Source organism: Calonectris borealis, chromosome 5 (genome assembly GCF_964195595.1).
Source record: "Calonectris borealis chromosome 5, bCalBor7.hap1.2, whole genome shotgun sequence".
Classification (NCBI taxonomy): domain Eukaryota; kingdom Metazoa; phylum Chordata; class Aves; order Procellariiformes; family Procellariidae; genus Calonectris; species Calonectris borealis.
Genome location: NC_134316.1, coordinates 36437393 through 36447522, shown reverse-complemented (window position 1 = coordinate 36447522; position 10130 = coordinate 36437393).

Genomic DNA, 10130 nt, shown 5'->3' with positions numbered 1-10130 from the left:
GTGAGCTCAAATTGCATTATGAAGCCATACCTACCTGGAGGGGCAAAATGACTCACCAAAATGTACGTAGAGTCCTCTAGCAGATGAGACTTCACACACACGGAACTGCTGATGGAATCATTTTAGTGTTTACAGCTCATTATATAAAGATGGATTTCATCTCTACCATAGAGAAGGCTGCCTTGGTCCCACCTTTATGCAAGTCGAGTCTGCCCTGACTATAATATGCTGCAAGTAGAATAGCATGTCTACAAACTGCCATGATTGCTGAGAACTTCCACTGATACCTGGAATTTCATTCATGTGTCGGGTAAATATCAAATATTTTTGACAGCATTAGCAAATGGATACCTTGCTCCACAACCAGTGTGACCAACACTTCTAACTAAAAAACACTGTATTTCTACCTTTTCTCCGAAGAAGGAAAAAGTGTGTGCTCCTGGAAATAGGTCTGGTTTTCAACATTGCACCTTCTGCTTCTCAAAACAATAAAGAAAAAGCCAGTCTTCTCTGTTTGCATAATATCTCTTTTAGCAGCTGCTCTTTCTTTGCATAGAGTGCCTTTAAGCAAAAATGATAACTAAATAAATAAACTGTGCCTCTTTCCCTTCATCTGCCTCTTGCTCCTAAAATGTCTCTTTTTTTTACATAATTGATCAGCGTTATTTGGACGAATGTGTTTGCACAGCTTTGGCAAGCAAATGTGTATTTTTTCCTTCTCATCCTGGAAGGAACAGTTTATTTCAAAGAGTTCAACAGCCACAGGGACCCTTGAGATGTTCTACATCCTCTAGCTGTGGTATGCACTCTGCTAAGCTTTGAACGATACGCTATGCAGCAGCCCCTTTGAGGATATGACTATGTAAACCATCTTACAGACTCTTTTCCTACCTATACTAAAGGCCTAGTGTCTTCAGGAAAAAACCTCACGATTCCTGTAATTGGAAAAAATTACTGCTAGAAAGAATCAACAACAGGAAAGGATTGAAATGCATAGGTAATCCAAACACGTGCCTGAAATTCCATCATTAATAATATAACGTTCTCACCAATGCTCCACTGTTAGTCACACATACCATTGTTTACATTGTTATGATGCTTAGATTAACACAGATATAACTGTACCTTAAGTCTGGGACATTTGTGGCATAACATAAGTCAACCTCCTGTCACACATCCGTTTATTTTGCCACCTTCTAAAACAGAAGAGGGAGTCAGCAGCAAAGATACAGATCGCACATGTGCTCAAGTCCCAGAGCCACATGGGTTTCTTTTGGAAACTGGGATCATTAAGTGAAAAAAGCTATGAAATAACCCCTTTAAACACAATAGCCAAATTCTTTTCTCAGTCACTAAGTGTAGCTCAGGAATTTCGACTCTCTTTTTTTCAGCTGACAAATGAAACCACAGTAGGAGTACATGGTTGGTCTTATGAAAAAACATACACATCTGTACTGGTGCAACTCTTAAATGCACTGAAAAAAACACTTTTTAAAAAATTATTATTTAGTGGAATCATTCCTTTTTCTCAGAGAATAGAAATTAATAATATGTCCTGTGTCACCATGTGTGATGGCTCTGTGTAACTTCATCTTGTAATCTCTCCCATTCAGTATATACATGCAGCCACTTGGAAACAGCAAAACATTTAGCTAAGTTTGTGCAGCAAAGATCTAATTTGGACAAGGTATATTAAACTCCACATTTCCATAATTAATTTACATAACATTTCACTTCTGAAAATGATGAGTTGTCAGGCCAGTCACTCTCTGCTTCTTCATTTAAAGACAGACCACATTTCATGACCACACTTCACTAGCTACGACATATCAGGAACATTCTAACCACTTCTGAAAGGCTTCACGGGAAGTTATCAGGTTTGTCTTGACAGAAAAAGGGTATTTTTAAACCTGCCAGTCCAGACTCCTTTCTTAACAGTCAGTTGGTTCTCCGTTATTATAAATTCTGACACCCTTTTTTGTTGCTCACGTAAGTATTATATCACTGTAACAGAGGGGGGACACAGAAAAAGTGAGTCAGGGAAGGAAAACCAATCAAGGGTGAAGGTAAACAACGTGGGAAAAAAAGATTCCTAAAACGTTTTTTCCTGATGGAGAAGACAGGCATAGGTCATATGAACAATATTGGGGATCAAGGAATCGAGGAATCTATCTGCATCAACTGAAGAAAGGATTTCTGGATACAAGACATTTGCTATTATTGGAAGACGAACAGGAGGGACAGAGACAGAAGCTCTGTAAAATGAATAGACCCAAAGGAGACTGAAACACAGCATTCCAAATAATTTAGGAAAAACAACATTGAGGGCAAACATTTCCTTTATATAACTTGGCAGGCCAGTGCTAAAAAATGAAATGTGGATCTCTAGCACTTGGCAACAGCAGATGGCCAAAAAAGGTCTTGTGTGAATAATATGCAAAGCAACTGTGAGTTTTAATACAATTTATCACAAAAATTATGAAAAGAAAGATTTTCTACTTTGCCAAATTTTAAACTATTTTTCCCATCTGTTTCTCTTCTTTTTTTTGTTACTGCAGTCAAGTCCTCTTAACTTTAATCAACATTGCATACCAAGCACTAAAAATTATTTTTCTATTACAAAATATTATTCAAGCAACATAGAATTGATAGCACAATGCTGAGAATGTTCCCAAATGTCTCTTACTAATTTTGTTAGAAGGCAACTTATCGATAGTGGGATAGCCCTGGAACAGCACGACTTGGAGAAAGTAGTCTGTCCATCCACGCACATTCCTTGTCACACAGGCAAAGTTCAGCCAAATTATGTTACTATTTATCAGTCCACAGGTTATCATGTCCTTTTTTCCTAATCAAGAAATTTGCTCAGAGTGCACTAGCTCACCGCCAGCTCTGGAGATACGTCCCTATGAAAGAAAAACATTTTTGATATTTTATTTGTTCCACTTTTCACGAATTAAAGCTATGATCCTTTTTCCTAGAGAATATATCCTCCTGAGGCCAAAATACTAAAGATACAAGACCTTGTTGCACGTATCCACAGGTTTTGCTCTAACTTGAAACATCCTGAAATAGAACAGTAGATTAGAAATCAGTCTGCCTTAATGACACTGCTAATAAGAGAAAATATTCTCAGGTTAATAGACAATCAGCAAAGTTACAACTGACTAAAACACTGAATCAGATAAACAGGAACTGGCCTAACTCGCCTAATAAACCAAACCACATCTGGAAATTGTGGGGGAGAATTCTAGGTGGAGCAGACCTGTTAACAGTTTGACAACATTGCCTACCCTGAGACTTTAGTCCAAGCCTGGACCTTAGCAATGCTTAACTTCCTAGCTTGCTGTGAAGTGTCAGTAATGACCTAGATATACTCACCTTGAAGGTGAGTTTATTTATTCTTAGGGATGATAATGTATTACAAATTACTTGCAAGAACAGAGAAAAATGTCCTGTTGAACCAAGTTTTTCAGAAGAGAAGACACTGTAGGTTCCCCCCTGCTGCAGGGAGAATGGCCAGGCCTTAACAGAGAATTTGAAGAATTCTGACAGTGGACCTGAGGCAGGAGAAGACTAGGTTTTGGGGCATGTGTGTTGCCTCTACCCTAAACCAAAAGTGATGACTTCTTTCCCTTTCAGGAATTTTCTGATCACTTTATTTTGTAGAATCTAATTTTGATTTTAAAATACTGTAGTTCTTCTGTTATAAATACAATTCCAAGGGCAGGGTAAATCAAAGCATTTTCTCTTTGAGCAGGGAGCAGAGCCTAGTACTAGAATACAATCACACCATTTAGCCATATTTTGTCTGCATGTTCTTTATGTGCCATTTCATCCTCTGTAATATGAATTAGATTTTACAGAAATCAATAACCTCATGCCATACTATGGACAGTCATGGCAAGATTATGGTTTTTTGCATCATGCTATTCTTTTCCTTGAAGTTCATTGTGTAATGCACTAAAAAAAAAAAAAAACCAAAGAAAACTTAGTAAAGGAAAAAGGTTAGTATTAAGTTTTAATACAGAAACTTAAAAGCACATTTTTAAGGAAATGCTTAAGTGTCCACCAAAGAGCAACTCAAAGTAATAATATGCAACCTCTTCTTCTTTGTTTGGGCCTCCCCTAGTAAAAGAGAAGTTTGTAAAAGATAACAAAGGGAATTATTTGAGAGATCATCAGAAAAGAAAATTACATATCCAACAGCCTTCTCCATTAATTGCCGAGCAAATCTCTACCTCCTTTTCAGCCACGTTTATTTCTCCAAAATATGCATTGCAATTAGTTTTTAGTTTACGCAAAGGAGCTTTACAAGGTTTCTGATTTTTTATAATGAACAGATGTGAAAGAAGGATGGGTCAAAGACACTATTTCTGCGTCTGTTTGTTCTGAATGGTCTTTTATGTAAAAAACGTATTTTCAGCTGCAGGAATTATTCAATTACGGAAGCAAAAAGCCCACGGATTTCAACAGAGCAAGAAACTGGCAGACTGTATGATCTTGGAAATGGAAGTTTCTGAAGAAGCATCAATTTTCATTATAAGATCTAGAAATTTGTCAAGTCCTACTAGGCATAATTCCTTCACCATCCAATGAAAAAACACTTGTTTAATTTCTTTGTCTTCCCTTTGCCATTTCATAGGCCCAGATTATTGCATTGAAGCTCTTACGATTTATCAGCTACAGGTAGCAAATCCTGACAAAAATTAATCCTACAGAAAGTCTGATAGGAAATTATGGCTTCTTCAACGAAAAGAAAAGAAATTCAAAGAACAGAGACTGAAAAGAACTGAAAGTCTGGCAAGTCTCCAAAATAAGGCCATTTTTAGGACCTATTGATCAGGAAATTATAGACTTTTTCTGCAGTTTTGCATCGGTTGTGGGGAAAGCCTTGGAAATGGTTGCTAAAGAGCAAATGGAAGGATGGTCAGTAAACCACATCTTGAATCAAGGATAGCCAGCATGGTCTCAGGAAGGAAAGGCCATGCCTCGCTTACTTGCTGGAATTGTTTAAGCCTGTGGCTGCCAATACAAACACGGGGAATGCTGTGGATACTGTGCACTTGGATTTTCAGAAAACACTTGCCAGAATTCCTAACTGAGATTACTGTCTAATGTGCAAAGCCATAGCCTAATTCAAAAAGGGCAAAGGGGCCCTCACAGAAGTAAAAGGCTGGCCCTCGGGCAGGAAACAAGGCAAGCCCCTTTAAGTTGCAGGGAGGTTTCTGGTGTTAGGAGTTGGCCTTACTAATAAGCTTATAAATGCTCTGCGAGATGGAATTGATATGTACTTCCACTTGGAGACAATAAGTTATGATACATCCAGAGGCACAAACAGAACATTGTATTATTAAACATGAAGACTAATTAATAATCAAATTGTAATTTTGCTAATTTTGTAAAAGTAAAAGTAAATTTCAAGATTAAAGAATCTCAAGGCGAGGGGCACAGCTGTAAGCTCACTCACCAAACCCCTACAAAGCTTATTAGAAATATAGGCTTGAAACACAGCAAGACAGTTTTAAGCCTGAGCCTCTAAGAAAAAAACAAAAGTTAGAGTAACTGTGAAGTTGTAAATAACTAAATTGTCAATTTAGCTACAGAACTGAACAGAAAAATCCAAAGTTGGTTTGATCTGAAACGAAAGTCGAAAAAAAAATTTTAAGGTGAAAAAAATACTAGGGACTAGGAAAAACAAACTGATTCAATCCTTCCAAAATGATGTATTTCCAAATACTAGCAAAAAAAGCACGGCTACAAAGGTATGAAATAAGAAATAGGCAAATATTCTCTTTTACCTACAGTGCAATTGAAGCACTCACTCAGAATTAAGGAAACACATACCCTCTGCCATTTTCCTAGTCCCCGGGAGTCTGACTTTAACTAAACGCGCTATAAGGCTTTTTTATACTGTTGAATGTATTTGTTCTTCCATTGAAACTGTTCTCCCTGAAAAAAGTATTTACATATTCATTTAGTTGGATGGGGGGAAAAAAGTACTTACTAACCAGTAGGGAAACAGCCTAGTCCCTGATTTAATTATTATTTTACACAAAGTAAATCTAGTGAATTTAATGCTGACACCTCCAGATTGGACTAGATGTCTTCCTTCCAACCAGAAAAATGTGAGCGTTCTGTGCAAACCTCCTCAACAGAGAGGACACTCTGTGGTCTGGTGAACATCAACCTTGGAAGCATTTTAAGTATCATAAACGCTACTGGATTGAGACAGCTGTCCCCTTCAATTCCAGGCAAACTTGGTGAATCACTTCAGAGTGAATCACTTCACAAATTTCATCTGTCTGGTTATCATAAAAATCCACTGTCACTCTCCCAGAGCAGAGAATATGAAACACAATGTGTGAAGTATTAGTATTTTTACAAAGACTGGTCTACAGGTATGCATTTTAAAGACGAATCATAGGAGTCAGAGATTGTGCTTAATTTCTGCAAAATCACCTAAAACTTTTGCTTTTTCAATTTATAAAATGAAAAAAAAGGCTAGTCATTGTAATTACCAGGGACATCTGTAATAATAATGAAGTAACTTTCATTCTGTAATAATTTCGGAGATCATTAATTGGATTGTTTTGTACTCATTTTTGTAGGTTAAAATATGTCTGTGATGCATTAATGAAACAAAATACTTTTGCTTCATTTTAGTGCTTTCATAAAAAAAAAAAATCGTAAGGCCTGACCCTGTATAAATAAGTAGAGGTAACACAGGGGAAGACATAGCCCCGACTGGTTTAGGAGGATTATGCCGCTGTCCAGTATGACTTCTTTACAACATGGGAACACCTCCACTCCAACTGCCACTACTAATAAGAGAAGAAATATTCACATTTCACCAAATCTGCAGCCTGATAATAAAAGACTGCAAAATATCAGACACAGGACGGAGCTCTGTGGCAGCTGATTCAGTGTATTGAGAGTGCTGTTCAGTAGCACCTCAGTTCTTCCTATTTACACAACAGGACTAAAATAAACAGGAGTTTATACCAGTGATTCATTTGCACCTTGAAGATTTCCTTGAAACCCGCACGTCTCCTGGTCACACCCAGCCCTTCTATTTCAATGACCCTATAAAGAAATAAGGCTATTGCCACAAGAGTTTGTGGTTTACTTCTCAATGCATTTTGCACAAATTCAGTATCACCTTTATCATGCCAAAACCACAAAACTAGGATTGGGGTAAATGAGCAGTAAGTATTCAGGAACCAAAAGCAAACTGCGTGTGTTGCATGTTTATACTACTACTTTTTTTCACATGCAATCAACTACATGGGAATGAAACCTCATGTTAAAATAACTTTTTGCAACATCAGTTTTGTTTTTAGGTTGGGACTTCTGCCTCAAATTACAGTGAAGGGCTTAACTGAATGAATGAAGGACAAGTTAATTTTCTGTGCACTATAGAAAATAGCAGTAACAATGGAATGGTATTTTGCAGAAGAACAGAGAAATGCACAGTTACACATACATCACAAAGTGATACAGTGTTTACTATTTGTTCACTGAAAGTTTGTCATAAATCATGAATGAATGTAATTGCAGCACTGAATTACAGTACTGTACTTTAGAAAGGCATGGTACTGTGATAATTTAGAGATTACTTAAGTAGTAAAAACCATGGCAAGCTATATAATTCTAGAGCATCAGGTCAGCAAATGCAAAAATGGCAAAAGATGATTTTAAGAAAGGTTTTTAAAAACCTCAGTGGGATAGCTGTGAATCCAGATTTTATTTAACACAAACCACTAAAGCCTGGGGAGAGAAGGAGTTCCTCAGGATGGCCCTGGTTTTGGCATGGTGCTTGCCATTTGAATAAGACACGCAGAATGTGTGTTTTCCTAAAACAAAAACTAAGTTGGCAAACATTTTTTTCCAAAAACAGGAGAGAAAAAGATACCACATTCAGGGTCTCTATCCCAATGGCTGGGGTAATGGAATCAGATCAGTGATCATTGTTTGAATCAATCTTCACAGCACACAGCAAATAGTAAGATACAGGCAAAGGGCAAGTTAGGGGCAAATCACCAGGTGACCCCTCCACTCAAGAGGATTTAGCTTAGCGTATTGCATGGTTCTTCTCACTGCTACACAGATATATACAGAGATAGCCTAGCCTATATGTTAAGCGTCATATATAGATTATAGCCATGGGTATTACAATTTGAAGCACGAGGCTGTAATTTCATGAAACAGCTTGTAAGAATGCTACACTATCCCATGTAAGATTTAAGCTAATGTTCAAAATTAGCAAACACTATGGCTCTTACGTTGGTTTTTTAGCCCCGTTAAATTGTCCCACACAATGATGGCAGGTATCCTCAAAGAAAAGGGCTATTGTTTAATGGTTTGTAGTTAACCAAGCACAATTAACAACCTTTCTGATCTTCACTAAATTGTGGAGTTTCTCATATTTAGTGCAGTATCTTTACAGGACTTTCAATTGTTAGACCTCATTTCTTGCCACCACAAGAGCTCAGAACAACTGCATGCAAGCCAGCACGGGCATGGCTCCGGCAGCAGTGCCTGCACGCAGGGCCACGGGTAGGGCCTTACAGAAGGAAGCCATCAGCATGCTCCACGCAATCACTACGTACCGCACCGCTCCTTCCCGCCAGAAGCATCAATACTACAGCCACATCCATCTTCAGAGGGATGGGCAGAATGCATCCATAAGAAGTAATTTGGTCTAGACCTGTTTGTTCAATGTGAATTGTTGGAACTTGGTGCTTATCTCAACCAGTTCAGCTTCTCTCCTTACAGTATTAGGATGCCTACCTTTACCTGTTGGTATAAACACTCTTTGAAGGCAAATCTTTATCTTATGCTGTTTTAAACCCAGCGACAAGGACCTGAAGGGTAGGTTTGAAAATTAATGGAAAGAAAATGAAACTTTGAAACCCTGTAGAATTGTGTTTCCGATGCACTCTGCATTTCATGAGTGTCTGCTGTAACGATGACCAGACCACTGCACTTCTCCATTCCTGGATGCCGAGAACCGAGGCCAACTGAGGCTGCAGGGCTCCAGGGGTCCTCTGAGCCTTGTGACAGTGACAGCAAAACGGTTCCTTGGCAGACAAGGTGCAAGCGCTCCCACCTCCCATTTCACACTGGGAACCCTTAATCTGTTTTGACAGTGTCACTCGCAGCTTTGTTCTGTGGGATGATTTTCTTTTCAGTCCCCTTTTCACGTGAATCACAATACAGACAACAAAGGATGTATGGTGATAATTATAGTCAGGTTGGCAGGTAGTTTTGTGTGCCTGTGTGTGAGCAAATAAAACAGGGCTAATAAAAAAATCTGCTTGCTAAAATCTTGGTATTTTTGTTCTTTCTTTTAGATGTATTTAACATTTTAAAAGTTCCTTTGTGCCATCTAATGTGGATGTAGATGGAGGAGGAAAGCAAACATTCTTAAATTTATTGGGGTAAAACAACTCTAAGAGCGTGTCTGCTTAAAAAGCTAATGTCACTATTAGGAAGATTACTAATTATGGTAATGTGCCTTGGATTTAAATGAGGAATACAGCACCGGAACCAGTAATATTTCCAAAAGTACATACTTATTTTTAGAGATGACTCCAGTTCAGGAACCGCCGGATTACAAAACCTAACTCTCCACTAATTTTTGGCATTTAAAGGTACTAAACGCAAGTCTCCTGAGAAGATGCGGTGCAACATTTGCTCACAGATTTTTGTTGCTGAAAGTTTTTAAAAACACGTAATGAATTAATAATATCACTGCAGAGCATTTGATATCTATCTTGTAGTTTGACAGAATTGGAAAAGGACAAAAATTGGAAAAAAAACCCACAACATAATTTTTCTACAAAGTTCTCTCTAAAATGAGTAACTTCAGTTGGAAGCACAGATCAAAGGACTAATTCATAACAAGACACAAAACAGCTATAAGTCATGACAATTACAGTTGTTTAGACATGCTTCTTAAAGGCCAGATGCAGGGAGCCAGCATCCAGCAACAGATCAGCTCCGAGAGGTCTATAGTCCCAAATGACTCCTTCACCTCAGCACATCCACCAATCTGGCTATGCCCTATCCCCGTTTTCCATTTTATGCAGCAAATGTACCCAGGTCTTACTGCGCATAAGGCAGGA